The sequence below is a fragment of the Pinus tabuliformis genome, chromosome 6 (genome assembly GCF_031772625.1).
Source record: "Pinus tabuliformis cultivar Carrire ecotype Pingquan chromosome 6, CPIR1, whole genome shotgun sequence".
Classification (NCBI taxonomy): Eukaryota; Viridiplantae; Streptophyta; class Pinopsida; order Pinales; family Pinaceae; genus Pinus; species Pinus tabuliformis.
Genome location: NC_142292.1, coordinates 1,547,105,838 through 1,547,129,010, shown reverse-complemented (window position 1 = coordinate 1,547,129,010; position 23,173 = coordinate 1,547,105,838). Strand labels below are relative to the sequence as shown.

Here is a 23,173-nt window from a genome sequence, read left to right as displayed (position 1 = left end):
CAATTAATGACTAAGCTAAAAACGACTAAACATTGGTCGCGTTATAAGATACTGTAAATTAGCTACTATTGGCCATCGACCGAAAAATAGTCATTTATATGCAAATTTTAGACATTTTTTAGTAACTAATTAGTCATTTTGTACTAGTGGTTATCAAGTTGTTTTTGTGCCTTTGATCTCATGGTTGCCTTTGAGTTATGTTTCTTTTATGTGACTTGGTTACATGCTCTTTTAAATGCAATTTTGTATGCATCCTTGAAGTAAAATATCTGGATCACTAACTCCATAATCTACCAAGTATCAACTCTTCTCTTACCACATGGAACCATCAAAATCCTCCTCGCATCATGATCAATTATTATCCACCTTCCCTCTCCATTAATAACCATAATGTGTATGCTATGTGTCTTAATCATGAATTTGCTTTCCCACACTTCAACTATGGGATAACTATGGGAACAAACATGGCTTCCAACATAAAATTTTGGTTTCCTCAGCTCAATGTCTTAATTGATTTTTTGATGTGGATGACTAACTCTGGATACAGTCTTCCACTACTAACCTTTTATGTAGTGGATATGGATTATGGGGAGCTATGAGACACACATAGGTCCCTTTACTAGCACTCCATGGATGTTGAAGAACTATGCTGCAACATGGTTATTCTCTCAAAAATATTGGAGGCTTTTGAAAACACCCCAATGAAAATTTAGGACATGCCATTAAGCAACCTGTCACATCTCAAGCATCAAGTCGACAACCTAAAAAATAGGGTCAACATGTCATAGAAGAAGATGACACTCGTGGCCTTGTAGTAGCAGCTAGATGAGACAATCCTAGAATATCACAAAAGCTTCTCCATCCAACTCCTAGCCAACTTCCTGTTAGCCCACTCTAACACTCCAAATGGATTTCCTATTCCTCCATCAACTAAGTTCTCTATCATAGGTCTCTTTGGTTTCACTATAATTCTTAGAAGTTTTTTGGTCCTAAATTGTACTCACATATCTTCGCTCTGGGGACTTTGTTTACCTATCACATATGTTTTATGATAACTATAATAAATGAATGTTATAACGTAGGGCTTGTTAGCTATTTAGTTTGGGCTTGTTGCGTCTTGTAGACATGGTTTACTTTTTTCTGTTTATGATCAAAATTTCATACTGAAAGTTTATGTTTGTTGATTATAATATTTACAATATTTGTTGACAATAGATAAAATTTAATTAAGTTCAATATAAATAAAATATTTTTTATTTAAATCTTTTACATATATAATTAAAAAAAGGTATAATATCTTTCTTAAGGGAAATTGGAAATTGGAAATTGTTTTATGTATATTATTTTATTTTTCTTTTTTAATCTAATTACAATATTATGTATTATTATAATAGTTCATTATAATAAGTAAATTTAATTTTAAGGGGTGGTAGGAGGGGTAGGTTTGCTTTGTGACCTTGAGGAAGTCAACATTATAGAGCATTCATCGGGTTTAGGAAATTTGACGAATAACCAAGCCAAAGCCTATGGTTTTATCAAGGCCTTCTATTGGCTAAATAAAATCATGTTTCTCGAGCATGTATCAAGATTTTTGTTTGAATACTTTTTGTGGTGCATGCTTGTTTTGATTTTTAAATTTCTGCAGCACGAAGGCATTAGGTCCAACACCCAAATGCTGACATGGTACCATTGAAGGGATGAACTCACTTAGGTGAATTGATGTCCAATACATAAGTGGGAGTTGTATATAAATAAGCTTATTAGCTGAGCATTTATTTTCGAGTTGTTAGAATTTACTTTTCTGCATTTTAGTTCGATGAGGAAAAGACTCCTTGCAAATAAACTTTCATGGAGATTTTTTGGTTGTATAAGTGCATTATAAATTTTTCTCCATGCCCAATGGTGAAGGCTACAGATCTATAGGTTCTCAGCACCTTACCAACAAGGCATTGTCCCCAGGTGTAGCCAATGTTGTCACCCTCTGCAAAATGTGTTTTCAGCGGTTAAAAGAGGCCAAAAGAGTAGAGAGGTTTCTAGCCATCTTACAAGCCACAGAAGCACTCAAAGCTAAATCAACCCCCCCCCAATGGATAGTGCTCGGAATTAGATTTCCAATGGTATATGGATCTCCTCAAATGGACTCTGGACTCAAAACCTAGAGAAGATTCAAGTTACCCTTGAAAAAAAGAAGAGTAAGTTCAGGACCTAGGACTGATGCATTACTTCCTAGGCCTAGAGGTCTTGCAAAAGCCAAGCAAGATTTTCCTTTATCAAGGAAATACATTTTGAAGCTCCTAGAAAAATGTGGGATAATGGAATGGAAGTATGTGTCTACTCCAATGGACATAAACTTCAAGAAGCTATTTGGAAGTGATGTTGGTCCCGAATTGGCAAATCCTTCGAAATATAGACAACTTGTGGGGGCCCTGATTTTCTTTGTGAACTCCCAATCGGACATATGCTTTGTTGTAAATACTTTGAGTTAATTTATGGTTGAGCCTCATCATGTACATTGGGTTTCTGCAGAGAATCCTCTAAGATATCTTCATAGCACTATCAACTATCGACTGAGATATAATGTCGAGAATTTGAAGCTACATAGATATTCTAATGTTGGCTGGGATGGAAGTGTGGTGGATAGAAAAAGCATGTTAGGATGTTGCTTCTCTTTGGGATCTGCTTTAATTTCTTGGATGAGTAGGAAGCAAAAATTGGGTGCCCTAAGCACCGCCGAGACTTAATATTTTGCAACTAGTATGGCCTGTTGTGAAGTTATTTGGTTGAGGAAGCTCTTTTCTGAGCTATTTGAGCATGTGTTGGATACCACTATCATTTATTGCAATAACAAAAGTGGGATTCACCTTTAATATAATCCCATGTTCCACGACCACTCATAGCATATTAATATCAGGTACCACTTTATCTAGGATATAATACAACGGGGAGCAATAAGGTTCCAACACATCGGGACTAATGAACAAGTTGTTGACATTTTCACGAAGCCCTTGGGAAAGGCCAAGTTCTTAGCCTTCTGAGAGAGATTTGGAGTCATGGAAATGCCTTCCCATGAGGGTCCCTCTTGAGTTGACATTGAGCTTTGGGAGATCCTAGGGCCCCGGGGTACTTCTTTGAGCTATATGAGCATAGGGTGAGTGGTTCACCTTCCCCTATGGAGTATATATACCCAAATATGATTGAGCACAAGGTGAGTGTTCCACCTTCCCCTATGGAGGAAAATATTTGAGAATAGGGTGAGTGGTTCACCTTCCCCTATGGTTGATGTCATATGCATAGGATGAGTGGTTCACCTTCTCCTATGAGTAGGATGAGTGGTTCACCTTCTCTTGTGATTGCCCCAACATACATCATACCCTTATTATCTAGGACTCTTGGGAAGTACCTCTAATTTGTCCAATGAGTTGGGAAAATGGGTTATGGGCCATATCACTACAGATTGACGCATCGTATGCAATCATAATCCCTTTGTCTAGGATGCAAGATGGTCAACGACTTGATCACTTAGGATCAAGTCTGATTGGGGTTCTACCCCTAATTACGTGGAATAAATTTTGTCAGTGTGAGGAGATTGGTAATGTATTGTGACTTAATCTCAATCGGTCCTTCTTATTATCTATATCAATATTCAACAGGGATGAGATGATATGTGGAGATAGTACATGATGGCATGATGATGGATGGATATTGGAAGGTGGAATTATCCTTAGTTTAAAGGGAGTGTTAAAATGTGCAACTAAGGACAAACTCCACTTTGGGAAACTCATTGACCTAAGATAATGTTTGGACAAATTTCCTCTTTTCGAGAGGACCAAAATTGACTCTGGAAGCACTAAATTCGGATAAGGAGAGATGCGCTTTTGATGTCAAGCCTACAAGAGCACATTTGGACAAGGTTGGCTTGGGGTCAAATTAGACAAATTGATCCCCCTACAATGCATATAAATAAAGGAGATCTTCAACCTCATTTGGCACATTCATTCACACAAAAATTGTTCTCTCTCCTTCATTGATTGGTTTGTACAGATCTAAGGCAGCCTATTCTTCTTCACACATGCGAGTGTTTGGAGGCATATTTGGCTTTCTGCGTTGACTCTTTGCATCAGGACAAATTGACTTTGGTTTGACCTATTTTCTCTCCTTGGTTTGACTCACTTTAACCAGCAAAATTTTGATCTTGGAAGTCCAATTTTTTTTGCACATAAATCGAAGAAATATGGGCACTTTGACCAGCATTGACTTCGAGGTTGAATATTGTTTTAACTATAGAAAAATATATCAGACTTCCTTTCTCTTTGGACCAAGTTTGACTGGACTATGGAGGAATGTTTGAGGCTGACTTTAATCTACATTGAAGGCCGAGTTTGATTGACTTTGACCAAGCCAAAAAGGAGGTATCTTGACCATTGACTATTGACTGGTTAGGGCACATTGATTATTGTTGACTTTACAAAATTGTGGTTCTTCAATTTATTGTTGCCCACAAAAATATCAACATTTTTTCAACACATTCGCACAAATTAATTTGACCTCCATTGATCAGTTTCAAATGAAAATTTCCATCTTTTATCCTATTGTTCATGAGCAAGTACATTCACATAATTTTTTATTTATTGCAGAATTGATTATATAAATATCTCTTGATTTTTTGGAAATAAATCATGCCTTACCTTGTGCAAAGTTCATTTAATTTATCCTAGCATAATTCTTCAAATAATTTTCTATATTTCTCTCCCACCTATCACTAATCTCCTTCTCGTTCAACATCTATGCATGCATTCAACTAATATGCTATTTTAGAATAGTATTATTGGACAATGTGGTAACCTAAGGGATTACATAGTAAATATGGTTATGAACGATGTAGTTTGCAAACCATATATTACAATGATATACAAGCATCTATAGATAAGAAGAAGTAATTATAGAACCAACAATAAGTAGTTTTCGATTATATGATCAATCAACCAACTAACAATAGCCTTCACATATTGGATTCATGTCTATTTATATGATTTAAATAGTAGAAGATAAATACAACTTCCCTAACTACATTGGTTAATACACTGACTCAACTACCTACTCAACTACATCCTTTGTTGGAATTTCTCTAGTACAACACATTGGTCTATTATTTAGCCTAGTCAGCTAGTCGACTAGATTCTTCCAAAAACTCAACAAGTCTCCCCATTTGGGGATAATTAAGATATCAATAAGTAGCTAATGTAGTACATAAACTTTCAAATTTTCTTTTTAAATCTAGGAAAACAATTAGTTAAAAAAGGAAAACTAAATCTATTGGTGCTCCTTCCTTGTTCATGTTTCCTCATGTCGCAAAGTCATAAAACAAGACAAGAAAATATTGTATAACTTGCCAATCTCTCTTAATTTTGATAATTTCTAAGGATTTTGTAAAGTTTTTAGAGTTTTGGTGCTTTTTAAGATGCATGTTTTTATTATACAAAATTTGGGTGAAGTATTTTTAATATGGTTTTTTTGAAGAGAGAGAGAGAGAGAGAGTATATGAATTAAATTTAGTCTCGAATGTTTCCCTTATATTAAAATCTAAATAGTTTTGAACTTCATCCTTCTCAAAATGATTGAATAGACTGAGAATTAAGATGTCAGTTGTAATGGTTTGAATTATTTTATCAAAGAGGATGATCAATTATCATATATTCAATGTTGAATCCCAAACTCATTATGAAAAAGGTCTAGTCAAATTTGTTTTGTTTGAGAATATTACTATTGCTAAAAAAATCTAAATATAAAAATATAAAAATAATAATAATAAATATATTTTCAATTTTAAAATACCTTATTCATAATTAATTTAATTCCAAATCCAACTCTTCTAGAGTTGGTAATTTAATTGGTTGGGAGCACTCTCTCATTCACTCACTGAGGACAATTCAATTCCAAAAGATAAATTAAAAACTTTTATTGTACTTACCGAAAGTATAATTTTTATTAAATTATAAATTTCTATCATTAATATATATAGATATAATATGCTTAAAACATAAAATAAGCGCAAATAAAATAAATAATATTTTATTTTTATTAAAATAAAATATTTTTGGCAGGTCCCGAAATTTAACCATTATTTGATATATATAATCACTTTTCAAATGCGATACTGTGCGTTTAACAAAGTTGAAATTCCGGAAATTATTGCAACCAGTGAATGGTTAAAGGCTTGTTGATGTGGCGACTCGCAATCCAAGATGCTTTTTCCACATCTCCCCACAACGTGCCTTTGTAGAGGTGGCAGTGAAGAGAAGTGTTTTTTTGCAGTCAAGAAAAGCACGACCGTTGCAGAGGTGGCAGTGAGAGAAGTGTTTTTTTTGCAGAGGTGGCAGTCAAGAAAAGCAGGGCCGTTGAATCCAACCAGCAATATTTATTTCCAATCCTTCTCCCAATCTATGCCTTTACCGAATCTCCTCCTCCTCCTCCCATGGCTACCTGCGCTGGGCTGAGTCTAGTCTTGTCTTGGAGCTCCATGTCATGTCTGGTCTGGTATGAGTTTTGTGTGGTCTGGTTTTGTCTGGTATGAGTCTGGTATGGTATGGTCTGGTCTGGGCTGGTATGTGTTGTTGTGTTGCGAGGTACCGGGAGGAGGTGAGGGTAAACATGACATCTATTCAATTCAATTTTTAATCAGCAGGAGCAGGAACGAAAGGGTTCAATCGCAGGCAGATATATGAGGAGATATCCACCCACATCCTTCTCGATTCTAGCAGGCAAATTTCTGTACCTGTAAGATCTGTTTTCTTTTCTTTTCATTGGGTTTCTTTTTTTTTAATCTTGATACAGATTTTAGATTAGCTTAGTAAGTGACGACATACATCACAGGGTTTAATATGAATTTTGTAATTTGATGCAATTGGCTCGCTCTGTTCAAGAAGTATTATTGAATTGCCTGGCTAAACTAACTTAAATATGAATTGGTATTGGTACCTGCATCAGTTTTCGAATCCACAGGTGTGCGCAAGGATTGAACCCAGGTAGAGTAGGTAAATTTCTTTGCATCTTTCTGGTTATATATATTCAAATATATACATGATTAACAAAATGATGAGTGGGATTAGCAGGAACTAATTTGGTCTGGGATCGGCCCTTTTCAAGCTGTAATTTGATTTGGGATCGGCCCTGCATAATTATGAATCATAACCTTAATTATGACATAAATATTTATACGCCCCATAATTGCTAGTACCCATTTTAAATTCTAAAAAAATAGATTAGGCATCAGATGCAACTAATAATTTCATTTCAATTAATGTAAGAACCGAGATTAGCGGCAGTTCACTGATCTGTGCGTTTATCCATGAAATATTACTTCCAAAATATAATTAGTTACAGTCTTTGAAGGAGGTCTTGAACCTCCGTTCTGATGGGTAACGTTCTGTTGCCGGGATTTGAACCCGAGTCGCCTTGATTACTTATGACATATTGAATCCAAAAATATGATTAGTTACACTCCTGAACGTCCGAGTCGCCTTGAGAGCTTATGAAATATTAAATCCAAAAATATGATTAGTCACACTCTTGAAGGAGGGCTTCAATCTCCGACCTGACTGATGACGTTTCGTTGCCGGGATTTGAACCCGGGTCGCCCTGCGAGTTTATGAAATCTTACATCCAATATATAATTACTTACAGTCTTGGAGGGCTTGGACCTCCGACCTCCTGGGTAACGTTCTGTTGCCGGGATTTGAACTCGGGTCGCCTTGAGAGTTTATGAAATATTGAATCTAAAATATAATTAATTACACTGTTGAAGTAGGGTCTGAACCTCTGACCCGATGGGATTTTGCCCTGTGGCCTTCAGATTTTATGAAATATTAAATCCAAAATATAATTAGTTAGACGGTTGAAGTAGGGCTTGAACCTCTGCCATATTTATTCCAGCGATAGATCACTTATATGTGTATTTATCAGTAAACTTTGAGGGTTTATGAAATATTACATCCAAAATATAATCAGTTGAAACGAGGGCTTGAACTTCCTAGGTAATGTTTCGTTGGCGGGATTTGAACCCAGGACTTGAACCTCTGACCACATGGGTAACGTTCTGTTCCCGGTATGGGCGTATAAATATTTATGTCATATGTCATATTATGGTGCTGCATAATTGTGGTTGTGGTTGCATATATGCAGGTTTCTCTGTGGTGGTTCCCAACGTTCCTTAAATGCATTTCGCAGTTTCAAAAGCATGGGCCGTTCTTAACACAATGCCTGCTCTGCTCAATTCAAACCAATTCTTGCCTCTCGTCACGGACGGAACGCAGCCTCAGCCTGGTACTCAGAGCTAGATCCATCCGTCATAAAACCTGACCTCCGCCCGCTGCTGCGCTTCAATTCAATTCAATTCTCTGATACCCATGGAAATTGGCTTGCACAGCCCAAAAAGGGAGGTCTATACGGTGCTGATAAACAGGGCCATGGAACTTGGCTTGCACTGCCTGAAACAAGCAGGTCTGATAATGTATGTATAAAATGTGTAACTTATCTCTAAGAATTTGGGAGGATTAAATAATTGAATCGTATATTATATTGTGGCGCAGGAGTTATGTTGGGAGCTAAGCGGTTATAGCATGTATCAACTATGCAGAGGACGCATAGATTTCAGGGTAATCTCAACTGAATACATTTCCTTTTTTCACATGACGTGACCCAGAGAGTTGCATGACCTGTACTTGTACTGTGCTGATTATTTCTCTCTTTAAAGGTCGACAGGACAGTATAAAAAGAGTGGTAAGATTCGTCCAATCTTTTCATTCTAAAATTTCATTCTGTAGATGTTAGGATTCCAAATTATGCACTGTTCTGTTTTGTTTTTGTAAGTTTTTCTCACACAGGAATTGGGTTTTGATTTAATGATTTGGCAGAGCAGTTGAACCCCACGATGTGCTGTTTCAATGCTCTGACAAAGGACGCACATTCCAACAGCGCAGTTAATGAGGAGATCCACAGCGGCAATGGAAGGTGGATGACTGATAGTGGCAGCGATCCACTCGGACGGTGACGGTTACGGTCATATGGGAAGATGAACAGTGTGGACTGGAGGAGGTGGAGCCTATACCTGAATTCCCATCCCAACTTTATATATATGTATATATGCCTATTTTTTTTGGTATTTGCTTTGTTTTTCCAGGATTGAGAAGGAGGATTGTTTGGTATTTGCTTGGTTTTTCCAGGATTGAGAAGGAGGGCCTTTTAATTTAATTTTTTCGCTGAGAATGAATGAGAAGCTATGAGGGATGAAGATCCTTCTCCCTTTCCAAGTGATGAGCGGCCCGAGCATTATGAAGCAAAGCAATGGAACTGTTATATTTTCTGAGCTTCATCCGATTTTATGTGAATGCAACTATGGCTAAATTTTCTTAGTTTTCATCGTGATATACATTTAAAATTGGATAACCCAACCCAGTGAATTTTATCAATTTGGTGATTTGATTGTTGTAATTCATTTTCAGCTGTGTGATGGGCTTTCCACAGGAATGTGTGATGGGCTCTCCACAGGAATGAACGCAGGGAGGAGACCACTCCACTCCACTGAATGATGGGCTTCAAGATGCACAGGGGCTTATTATTTTTATTTATTTTTGGCTTGCTAGATAAAATATAAATATTAAATTTTAACAGTTAGGAGTAAAAAACTCTATAAAAAAAGGAGTCCGGTTAAAAAAATAATATATATAAAGCATTTATGCATTTTTTGTTATAGGAATTTATGCAAAGTAGTTTTGTATACAAAATATTTATGTATTTTTTTTGTTATACTGTATCAGAAAAGTAGCATAGATTGTCACTGATTTTTAACATATATTATTTTTGCAGATAATGGCTGGAATATTTTTCCATGGCCAAAGCATTTACATCTTCATCATGTTCATGACATAAGACACATTGATAGCCTTCAAAAGAAATTAACATTTATGTATTCATTCTGTAATTACTCTTGAAAATCTTACAATAATAAAAAATATTTTTTTGTTTGAAGGGGTTAAAAGCCCCTTCTCAATGCCCTTGAGAATGAACCATGGTCATTCTTAAGGGCTTGTGCATCCTCTCTCCCTTTCCACTTTCTAGTTTTTACTTTTCCTCCCTTTATTATGTTTAAAAGTAATTAGCATCATAGATTTTAAGTTAATAACTTCTTAATTGTTAGTATGCATGCTTTACACATTTTAAATTTTTAAATGCATTAAAATAGTTCTTGTTTGTGTAGTGATGTGTATTCATATTCTTTTCATGTAATGTTTGATGATTGATGACATTTTTTACTTTGTTCATGATTGTGCATGACAATGTTTGCTCTTTGAGTTATATTTAGTGTTTGTATTTACAATGAATGTGAATTGCATGTTGATATGTGTTCTAAAATGTGTGCATGTGTGTCCCCTTTAGGAATGACTATCTAATACATGTTTTCTGCGATGATTCAAATTTGATGTGCAATATGTGTATATTTGCAAAATTTGATGGGTGACATTTGTATGTTTTTGTATTTACAATATTCTTTGTGTACAGTGATCAAAATTTGCTGTGTATTCATGATTGTAGTGATGTTTGTGGGTTTAGTTCCATTTGTATGCATGTGTATTTACAATGATTGTGTATGACATTTTGATATGTACTCTGCAATGTGTGTGAATTTCATTTTCCAATGCTTAGTATCTCCATGTGCTTGTATCTTATGCATTTGCAACCTTTTTAGGGTGTAATTGATACGTGATGCTTGTATGTTTGTGTATTTGCAACATTTTTGGGTGACGATAAAAAATGGAAGTGCAATGTTTGTGAGTTTTCTTTTACACTTCTACTTGAGTAATAAACAATTCAATGATGCCTAATGTTTGTGTGCTTACAAAATTTGATGTGTATTCATGATTGTGACCATGCTTGTGTTTTGAGTTTGGTTTGCATAGTATTTACAATGATTGTGCATATGACATGTTGATATGTACTTTGAAGTGTGTGAATTTCTTTTTCCATTGCTCACTATCCGCACAAGTTTGTATGTTTATGCATTTACAACATTTTTTGTGTTTGACATGTCATGTTCGTATGTTTCACATTTTTCGGGGTTTGTGTATTTATAATATCTTTGCTTGTACTAATTACAAATTTGATGCTTATCTTTTTGCAATAATAAAAAAAATTATGCCTAATGTTTCATGTTTACAAAATTTGATATCTACTCATGTATTAATGGAAATTCTTTATATATATGCATTTAGAATGAATGTGGCTCACATATTGTATGTAATTTAAAATAGAATAAAACATTGCCATTGCTCATTGTCCACATAGGTTTGTATGTTCATGCATTTACAACATATTTTGTGTTTGGCATGTCATGTTTGTATGTTAACACTTTTTGGCATTTGTGTATTTCTAATATCTTTGCTTGTATTGATTACAACTTTGATGCTTATTTTTCTGCAATAATCAAAAGTTTTATGCCTAATGTTTTCATGTTTACAAAATTTGATATCTACTCATGTATTAATGGAAATTTGATGTGCATTGATGATTATATATAAAATTTATTGTTTGGGTTTCCTTTATATCTATGCATGTAGAATGATTGTGGCTCACATATTGTATGTAATTTAAAATAAAATGAAACATTGGGATTGCTCATTGTCCACATAGATTTGTATATTTATGCAAATTTTACAACATTTTTTGTGTTTGGCATGTCATGTTTGTATGTTTCACATTTTTATGGGGTTTGTGTATTTATAATATCTTTGCTTGTACTGATTACAAATTTGATGCTTATTTTTCTGCAATAATAAAAAAATGAGCCTAATGTTTTCACGTTTACAAAATTTGATGTGCATTGATGATAATGTATTAAATTTATTGTTTGGGTTTCCTTTATATCTAGCATTTAGAATGAATGTGACTCAGATATTATATGTAATTTAAAATAAAATAAAACATGGGGATTGGGGAGTGATGAGTGTAGCGTAATAATAGGTTAGAAGTGAGGGGGGAGGCCAGATGAGCTTCCACCTTCACGTGGTTGGCCTCGTTAGTAGAGAATTTATAATTCTTGAAGCTAACAGAAGCTCTTTCTATAAATATGCACATACAAATATTATCTCTCAAATTCTTAACATCCAACCCGCTCTCGCCCCCTCCACACACACTCTCTCTCTACACCCACTCACCCCCTTCCATGCCCCCCTCCCTCTCTTTCTCTCCACAACCCACACCGTCCCACCCACTTTCTCTCTCTCTACACCCCCTTTCCCCCTCCCCTTACTCTCTTTCTATACACAAACACTTTGGGGCAATGATTATATTTGATTTCTATAATCGTATGATTGCCTTTGAATAATTGTATTTAAATGATTATTTTTTATTTATATAATATGAATTTATAGCATTATATCTCAAATTCATAACATCAAACTCCACCCCACTCTCTCTCTCACTCACTCACTTACCCCTTCCACACCCTCCCCCACTCTCTCTCCACAACCCATGCCTTCCCATCCATTCTCTCTCTAGAACCCCTTTCCCCTCCCATGCTCTCTCTAGACTCCTCACTCTCTATCTCTACACACTTTAGGACAATGATTATATTTTATTTAAATAATTATATTTGATTTTATATAAATTTATAATTTGGATTTAATTTTATATAATTTAAATTTGTACTTTTATAATTATTTAATTGTATTTTTATTAATATTGTTATTTATATAATCATCCTATTTTATTTGTAAATTCAATATTTAATAATTTAAATTAGGTTATATATATATATATATATATATATGTTGGTTAAAAAGGTATTTACAATTGTATAATGCCTAAAATTTTAATATTATTGTTAAATAGAGTTATTTTGGGTGGTTGGAAGGAAGAAATTGAATCTACCTCACTTAATTTCAATTCTTGTAAATACACGACAATGTTGACAATGTATTCTTTATATGAAATATACAAAATTGTATATATAAAAAAATGTATTTACATATTATTGAAATTTTATATTTATTTATTTTAATGTTTTTTATGTAATAATTAAAATTTAATTTAAATACAATATTAATAAAATATTATATTATATGATTTTTAAAAAATGCCAATTAATCAAATATGATTTAATCAATATTACTTATATTATAATAAATGTGGTCTTTTTTTAATACACTTCAAGGCTTTATGAATGAATACCAACTAGATTGAACTAACCTATATCAACTAAAGATAACTAAGGTAAAAATAAAATATTTATTATTTATTTAAATATAAATAAAACTATCATATTTATTATAATTATAATTTAAATTTGAATTTAGTTTGAAAATTATTTTATGTGCATTAAGAAATATTTTTTTATTAAAATATTATAATGTATATTTATATGCTTTTAATATAGTTATAAACGATACATGTTTATTATAATAAAAATTTGAATTTAATTATAAAATTATTTTATATATGTTAAAAAAAGCTTTTATTAAAATATTATATTGTATATTTATATATTTTTAATATTTAAATTTAAATTTAATATAATTTAATCTTTATATAAAATATTTACTTTATAAAAAATCTTCAATTTTTAATGATCTAAATAACTTTTTAAATAATATAACAATATTCATTATTTACTATTTAATGCTTACATATGAACATTTTTAAAATAATATAACAATATTCATTATTTAATATTTAATGTTTACATGTGTTTATATGTATATATAAATGATTAAAATAAAATATTTTGTAATTATATTTGTGTACTTTATTTTTTTAATGTTTATAAAGATTTAATTAAATCTAATGTTTATTTTTTTCCCGGGGAAAAATCGTAACTTTTATTATGGTGGAAAATTACATGTTGTAAATGCCAATGGCATATGTTGTATGAGTGACCATAGTCATCAAAAGTAGTAAGTCTGTACATAAACCTAAGAAGGGTGTACCATCATGTATCAGTATGCATATACAAATATGTTTACAAAATTTCAAAAATATCAGTTTTGCGAGTCACTGTTGTGATGTCTCAAAAAAAGGTATGATAAATTAGGGCCTATCAGCCCTTTGTTGATCCTGTTCTATATATGGCCTACGGTAGTATTGATAAGCCTGTCCCTGTCTTTCCTCTTGTATTAGCCATTCTCCTTTGGGATGGTGTGCTGCCTCTTAAGAAAACTAATCCACAGATTTGTTGCGCTCCCCGTAGACGGAGCAGCCACCATAGTAGTACAAGATCTAGTCATGGGCAGGGATATAAGTGGAACCTGGGAAGAGCACGATGGTCAAACAATGCCCCTAGCTGCATCCAAAGGACTATCCAGACGTGAGGGCCGCTCATCCACCAGTGGGTCTTCAATCTGCATGTGCTTCTTACCCTTTGAAGTATGAGGAGATGAATGCGAGACGAGCGAACATTCTTTGAACATGTGCCCAACTTTGTGACATCTCCTGCACCAAAAGGGAACTCCTTCATAGTCAAGGATTTTCCTGCGCGAATAATGATTCGAGTGGAGGGTTATCTTCTCCTCCAATCCTTCCCTTGTATCTAGATGAACCAGTATACGAGGCATGGTCATGTTGCCAGAGGATTCAAGTCTTTTTATGTTCCAGAGTCACAACCGCTCCGTAGAGTAGTTCTGCCCTCTAACACATCCCACCAAGACCCTGTTGGTCATGTCCACCACTTCACCCATTGTAAGGTCTTCCCCCAAAGAGAGATTAATGTCCTTGTCTGACACCTTTAAGAACCTCCCTTTCTTGACCTTGTTGGATCTAGGTGCCGCCAGGTAGTCCTGGAAGGGTCCCCTGATGCCTTGGTAAACCGCCTGCAGGGATGGTGGAGTGCTTTTAGGGTTTGGGACAAGCGAGCTGAAGCAACCCGAGGGAATGGGAAACCGTGCAAAGGGAAACTAGGGTTAGGGATAGTGCAGACAACTGGAGAGGGAAAGTGAGGGGTTGATATCCCAGGTTGTGAGATGCTTGAGGAGAAGGGGATGCCAAAAGGAGCAGAAGTATGAGTAAGGTCAAGAAGCGAGGAGTCGAAAGAGGGTGATGGTGGAAGGCATGCCCTAATGAGGTTGAGGGTTGTTCGGGAGAGCGGAGGGTAGTCCAAATTGAAAGAGGTGTCTGGAACGGTCCAAAGCAGGAATCTGAGAATACAACGGGTGAAACAGCAAGCCAAAGGAGCCAGAACTTAACACGGTGCGAGGGCGTGACAAAATCTCCTTGTAGGGATTTGGATATCTTGAATAGTCAACGATGTCTTGTTCCATATCGGTAGTCGAGTAGGACGCCAAGGGACAGTAACGGCTGCGCGAAATTGTCGGGGTTAGACAACACACTTTAACACAGGGTAGTTCGCAGGTAGAAGACAAGTAGTTGCAGTGACAGTGGGCACCCTGAACTTACCCTAGACCCCAAGGTGCATCATATTGGAGTTGCAGAGTCCCCCCTGCAGGCATCGCAGTACGAACTCCCATAGATTTTTTTTTTTCACTCCTTAAATTTAATGTTTATATATAAAAGGTGAATTGCATTACTTACAAATTTAGAAATTATATATAAAAGTGTTGGATATCTTAGGTAAATTTCTCGCAAGAGAGGCTTGGCCATCGTAAAAAATAAACTCTCGTAAGATAGATATAGGATAACTGAGTAGAATACTGTTCTAAAATCTTACAACTGAGAGTGTTAGGCCTCATTAGCCAAAAGAAAACATAAAAAGCAAAATACCAATATGACCAAATCATGATATACTAACAGTAAGATGGTTTTGGGTTGTAGCAACAACTTATATGGGATCTTTGTCATCCTCATCTATTCCACCAAATGGGGTCAGGATTTGGAGATACTACTCTATACACTCCATTCTACAATTTGTGTCCTTCATATGCCAATGCAATTGTTCGAGAGAGTGAAGAGTGTCTTCTCGATGCTCATGCTAATCCAAAAGAACTCTACCTAGTAAGAATTTCATGTCTTACTCAAGTTTGACTATTTGCATGTATTTGTTGTACCTACCCTGAGTGTGGTGAGTATCAGGAAGCCAATTTGAAAACTTTGCAAGAACTTACGAGTATGAGAGATGAGGCCTTTTAGTAGAGCTTTCTCCCCCAACATGGGTGATTTCTTCCTATATAAGACCTAGGGTGAGGTGTCAATATTTGGTGTTTTCTTCCTCCACGCGATTATGCATCCTTGTACTACCCTTATGGGCCCTCTCTTGGTAGTAAGCAGCCCCTTTGTACACCCAGGCTCACTAGCACGACATGGGAACAAGATCTGGGAGGATAGAAAAATCAGAATCCAATGAGAGGAGTGGAGGATGCTAAAGAAGTGCCAAAAAAGCTCCACATTGTAGGGATATAGTGGGGTACATAACTAGAGGAATAATGAAACTGCCATCCTAGCCCAACAAAGGCGACATGTCTAAAAGTTGGGAGATGCAAACTGCCAGCCATAAAGGGTCAAGAAAATAATAACCTTTAGAGCCCAGAGGGTTTGAGAGAGCATAGGAAAAAAGAAGAGGGGAACAGAGATAATTTTGAGAGAGGGAGATGGGCGGTCGAGTCAGATGGATTCAGGATACAAATAGGGGCGTGTGCAAAAACTTCTTGACACTTAAGCATGGAAGGGACTAGAGAGTGGTAGACGTGATGAATCCTAAGGAAGCTAGAAGTATGATATCCTTATAAGAGAAAAAATACCAAGAAAATCAAAATAAATGGAAAAGGGGGGAGATGATATTGTTCTCCTCACATTGCATACGGAGAAAAACCCAAAGACCTATCAGGAAAAGAAGTATTCAAGTTGGAGGGGGTGTTGTTTCACTATCTTGAGTGCTGAAGATTGAAGCATGGCCACGCTACTCGAAGAGTTGTAACTAGCTTCGACAATTTCCAAAAACCAATTGTAAACCTTGCCAAACACAAAGGAACTAAAAGTGAATCAAACGACGTACCTCAATTCCATATATAAATACATCTTATTTTGGAAAACATGAGTGAATTGTTGATATATATAATAACAAAGTAAAATAATATTATAATATTTAAATGATGATTTATATATATATATATATATATATATATATATATATATATATATATATATATATATATATATATATATATATATATATATATATATATATATCTGTGTGTGTGTGTGTGTATATATATCATTTTGTTGGGTCCCTATAATACTAGTGATTACCCCATTACTATTGTAGTTATACCCCTTATTTATATTGTTGTGCCCCTATTACCCCCATATTGTTATTTCTGTGCCCCATAGAATCCCTCTATTGTTATTTTTGTGGCTTTATATTATTATTGTTAGGTCGGCTGGATTATATTGTGACTCCTTAGACTCCTATATATAGAAAGGAGGTTTTGTCATTTGTATCATCCAAGAATTGTTCATTTATGTAATGTAAAGGAGGTTGCCCCCTCGAAGAGGCTGAATTCTAAGGCGTTGATCTATCTTTTCTATCTTTTCTTGAGCTGGTTTCATAACATTTGGTATCAGAGCTTTGGATTCTAGGGTTTCGCTGCTCCAAACAGGTCATCGTGGCATTTTCGCTATAACTTTTTTCTGTGACGTTTCAGAAGTCACAAAAAAACCCATTTGAGAAGAAATCGCGCTGAACCTTGGGTCCGAATTTCAGAGCTTTTCGCGCGATATTTTCGGAGATATGATCTGAGGAAGTTGGTCTTTTTGCAGACTCCTGAATTACATTCAAAACAGGTGACCTGGGGAAAATCGTCATAACTTTCTCTCTGAGGATCGGATTGAAATTTCGTAAGAAGGTACAGAAAGAGGACGGACTGTAGTTTTCTTTATATATTTTTCAGATTAAAGGTTGAAACAGTGACTCGTGGCACGTCGTACAAGTTCGCTCTACTGAACTAGTCTATAATCAGGTCACTGTGGGAGATTGTGCATAACTCTTTCTTGGAGAATCCAATTTGGATCAGACTAGTGGCATTGGAAAGAGGACATAGAAGGCTACTACAGGTCACAATTTCAGAACTGGATGATTCGAAATTACAGAGATACATCAGATTCAATATCAGGCTTCTACAAAGTGAAAAAAGGTGTGTAGTTTTTTTTAATTTTTGCATAAGCTTGGTTTGAAGGAATTCAAAGGGCATAGTAAAGCATTATTATCGGTAACTGATGCCCCGAGGAAAGAAAATGCAAACACCTAGTAAGGAACCTGAAAGCTCTAGCATGACTCATGAAGAAGAGGAAGAAATGCTACATGATATATCAAAATTACAAGAACAAGTGCAACAAATGTCACGCTCACAAAAGCTAACAGATGCTAAGATAAATGGCGTGGAATCTAAGATAAAGGGCATGGAAGCTAAGATGAATGGCATGGAAGCTAAAATTGATGGCATGGATGATAAGATGGAAGAATTGAAGATAAATATGAATAAGTTGCTACAAGAAATGGTCACTAATGGTGAAAGAGTAGTAAAGGAAACTCATGATGAGAACAAAAGAAATGTTAATCATGATTCCATAGACTCTAATGTTGGATCGAAGACTCACCATGTTCCAAAAATCGATATGAGGAAGTTTGATGGCAAGGATCCCGCCACATGGATATTACAGATGGAGCAATTCTTCGATCTCAATAATGTGCAAAACACACAAAAGGTACGTATGGCAACTTTATATTTGGAACCAAATCAGTTTGTATGGTATCAATGGCTTTGTTCTCGTAAACAATTTATCACTTGGGCAATTTTTACGGAAGAATTGATAGCACATTATGAGGATACAAAAAGCAACACTTTTTTTAGCCAATTGATAAGTCTCAAACAAAAGGGTTCAATAATGGAGCACATTGAGGAGTTCCAAAAATTGAACATAAGGGTAAAAGATATTCCAGAGGAGCATAGGATTGATGTGTTCATAGGGTCTTTAAAGGATAATATCCAACATGATGTTCGCCTTTGGGAACCTGATTCATTAGAGAAGGCATTCAGGTTAGCAAGAAAAATGGAAAGCAAAATTATGGCAACTAGGAAGCATACCATTCACAACTATAAAGACGGAAGTGTTGTTGCCCATAGTCTTCCACAACCTACAAGGTTGACACCACAACAATTGGAAGAAAAAAGAGCAAAAGGGCTTTGTTACAATTGTGATAGCAAATACACAAAGGTCATAAGTGTGCTGAGAAGAAATTATTCTACATAGATTGTGAAGAGGAAGAAGAAAAGGAGCAAGAAAGGTCAAAAGAAGAGGATATATTCCAGGAACAAAGCCTAGATGAAGAACAAATAAATCCGACCATATCTTGTAATGCATTGGCGGGAATTACCACTCCTCAAACCATCAAGATAGAAGGACAAATCAAGAAGAAAAAGGTAATAGTGTTGATTGATTCAGGAAGCACCCACAATTTTATTCATTGTAGGGTAGCAAAAGAATTGAATTGCTTCCTATATCCAGCACCAGAGTGTCAAGTGATGATTGCAAATGGAGGAACAATAAATTGTTCTGGAAAGTGCCATAATATCAAGCTATCCATGGGAGAATATGTATTGACTAGCCCAATGCTTTCCATTCCAATGGGAGGTGCTGATGTTGTACTAGGAGTCCAATGGCTACAATCCTTGGGTACAATAGCTTTTAATTTTCAAGAACTTTTCATGAAATTTTCTGTGGAAGGAAAGGAAGTTGAATTAAGGGGTATTGCAGGGAAACCAGGAAAGATAATCAGCTCTAATGGCATGACAAAGCTTCTAAAAAAGGAGCAAAGAGGTGTAATTGCACAATTATGTTCGCTAGATGTTTCCACATTGGAATCATCTATTTCTCCAGATCTCCAAAAAGTCCTGGACAATCATTCCAAGGTATTTGAGACTCCCAAAGGTCTCCCACCTATGCGTGATCATGATCATGCTATTCATCTGATTCCAGGAAGTGTTCCTCCAAACATCAGGCCGTACAGATATCCCTATGTCCAAAAAAGTGAAATTGAACGTATGGTTGCAGAAATGCTAGAGGCTGGTATAATTCAACCGAGTCAAAGTTCTTTCTCAGCTCCAGTAGTATTGGTGCACAAGAAGGATGGATCATGGCGCATGTGTCCAGATTATAGGGAGCTCAACAAGCTCACTATTAAAGATAAGTTCCCCATTCCTGTCATTGATGAATTACTGGATGAATTGCATGGATCAATTTACTTCACCAAGTTGGATCTTCGTTCGGGATATCATCAAATCAGAATGAAGATTGAAGACATTCCGAAAACGGCATTTAGAACTCATGAGGGTCATTATGAATTTTTGGTCATGCCTTTTGGCCTTACCAATGCACCTTCAACATTTCAAGGTTTGATGAATTCAATTTTCAAACCATTCCTTAGAAAATTTGTGTTAGTATTTTTTGATGATATACTAATCTACAGCAAGTCTTGGAAGGATCATGTTGAACATGTTGACAGGGTGCTACAACTATTGGAGGAGAAACAATTATATGCAAAAAGATCCAAATGTTTCTTTGGAGTCCAGGAGGTGGAATATTTGGGTCATATTGTATCTCATGAAGGAGTTAAGGTAGACCCTAGCAAAATTAAAGCCATTAAGGAATGGAAAATCCCCACATCCATAAAGCATCTGCGAGGATTTCTTGGGTTGACAGGGTATTATCGCAAGTTTGTTAAGAATTATGGGAGAATAGCAGCACCTCTAACAACATTATTGAAGAAAGATTCATTTTCATGGACTCCGGAAGCAACAAAGGCCTTTGAACATCTTAAAGAGGCAATGTGCCAAGCACCGGTCTTAGCTACACCGGACTTCACAAAAACCTTTATTGTGGAATGTGATGCTTCAGGAAATGGAATTGGTGTTGTTCTAATGCAAGATGAAAGACCCATTGCTTTTGAAAGTCGTCCAATCAAGGGAAAGTTTTTAAGCAAAGCTATTTATGAGAAGGAAATGTTGGCAATACTCCATGCACTTAAGAAATGGCGACCCTACCTAATGGGAAGACACTTCAAGGTAAAAACGGATCATGATAGCCTTAAATACTTTTTAGAACAAAGATTATCCTCTGAAGAGCAACAAAAGTGGGTCACAAAGATGTTGGGTTATGACTTTGAAATCATCTACAAAAAAGGGAAGCAAAATGTGGTGGCAGATGCACTCTCAAGAAAGGATGAGGATGTGGAAGCATTGTTGTGTGCCATTTCTATTATCCAACCAGATTGGATAAACGAAGCAAGGGAGGAATGGAAGAATGACGAAGAAGTGTGGGCACTTATTCGAAAGCTACAACAAGATTCCAGTACTTCTGATACATTTAGCTGGAAAAATGATTCGTTATGGTACAAAGATCGCTTATACCTCTGTAAGAATTCCCAGCTAAAACAAAAGATTCTTATGGAATTGCACACTTCTCCCTTAGGAGGGCACTCAGGATTTTTAAAAACTTACCACAGGGTTAAGAAGGAATTTTTTTGGGATGGCCTTAAATCAGATATTCAAAAGTTTGTGGCGGAATGTTTGGTTTGCCAACAAAATAAAGTTGAAACAATTAAGACACCGGGTCTATTACAACCTTTATCCATTCCAAGCCAACGTTGGGAGGAGGTTTCAATGGATTTTATCACAGGTTTACCCAAGTCTGAGGGAAAGAGTGTCATCATGGTGGTAGTTGACAGACTTACCAAGTATGCACACTTTTGTGCATTATCACATCCATTTAAAGCCAGTACAGTTTCTACTGCATTTATGGAAACAGTTCAAAAGCTACATGGAAACCCAAAGATTATTGTAAGTGACAGAGATCCCATTTTCACTGGAAATTTTTGGACAGAATTATTTTCTTGTCTTGGTACTCAGTTAGCTCATAGCTCATCTTATCATCCTCAATCTGATGGGCAAACTGAGATAGTAAACAAATGTTTGGAAGGATATCTTCGTTGCTTTGTATCTGATAAACAGACACAATGGGTCAAATGGTTGCCTCTGGCTGAATGGTGGTATAACACTTCCTTCCATACAGCAACAAAAATGACCCCATTTATGGCACTTTATGGGTATCAACCACCATCCATCACATCATATTTAAGAGAAAATTCTAAGGTTCAGGCAGTGGAACATCACATCGAACATCAACAACAAGTCCTCCAACTCTTAAAGGATAACCTCGTGTTGGCACAAAATAGAATGAAACAACAGGCAGATCAACATCGCAGTGAAAGAAGTTTTGATGTAGGTGATTGGGTATTCCTACGGCTACAACCATATAAGCAAATGTCCCTAAAGCAAGCTAAGAAGGATAATAAATTATCACCAAAGTATTATGGTCCGTACAAGGTGTTGCAAAAGATTGGTACTATGGCATACAAATTGGAGCTTCCTGCAGCTTCTCGATTGCACCCAGTTTTCCATGTTTCATGTTTAAAGAAGGTTATAGGCGACAAGCTCCCAGTTCAAACAATATTGCCAGAACTTGACGAGGAAGGAAAAATTATATTGGAACCGGAAGCAGTCACAGAAACAAGAACTCGACAGCTACGAAATCGATCAATTTCAGAGTATCTTATCAAGTGGAAGAACTTATCCGCTGAAGATTCCACATGGGAGGATGAGAATTTTATGCAGAAGTATCCAGAACTACTCAAGCGTTGAGGACAACACTTTTTTGAAGGAGAGGGGCATGTTGGGTCCCTATAATACTAGTGATTACCCCATTACTATTGTAGTTATACCCCTTATTTATATTGTTGTGCCCCTATTACCCCCATATTGTTATTTCTGTGCCCCATAGAATCCCTCTATTGTTATTTTTGTGGCTTTATATTATTATTGTTAGGTCGGCTGGATTATATTGTGACTCCTTAGACTCCTATATATAGAAAGGAGGTTTTTTTCATTTGTATCATCCAAGAATTGTTCATTTATGTAATGTAAAGGAGGTTGCCCCCTCGAAGAGGCTGAATTCTAAGGCGTTGATCTCTCTTTTCTATCTTTTCTTGAGCTGGTTTCATAACACATTTTCTTTATTTTTTTTTCTCTCTCCACAAACTCTAAAGTAATGATTATATTTGATTTCTAAGATATGAATTCATATTTTTGTATTTTATTTATATAATTTGAATTTATATTTTTAT

At 35.7% G+C, this 23,173-nt stretch overlaps 1 long non-coding RNA gene across 4 annotated transcripts; it reads left to right on the top strand.

The window, feature by feature from the left end:
* The first annotated feature begins 6,486 nt into the window (after nt 1-6,486).
* On the top strand, nt 6,487-9,673 carry LOC149264632 (uncharacterized). 4 transcript variants are annotated; one of them, XR_016250132.1, is made up of 6 exons: nt 6,487-6,774; nt 7,000-8,496; nt 8,586-8,651; nt 8,750-8,775; nt 8,915-9,090; nt 9,219-9,673. It is a non-coding gene; the product is annotated as an uncharacterized LOC149264632 (long non-coding RNA). The 4 variants fall into 4 exon arrangements; XR_016250135.1 differs by having other exon boundaries at nt 8,910-9,090; XR_016250136.1 differs by lacking the exon at nt 8,750-8,775 and having other exon boundaries at nt 8,910-9,090.
* The last annotated feature ends 13,500 nt before the right edge of the window (nt 9,674-23,173 follow it).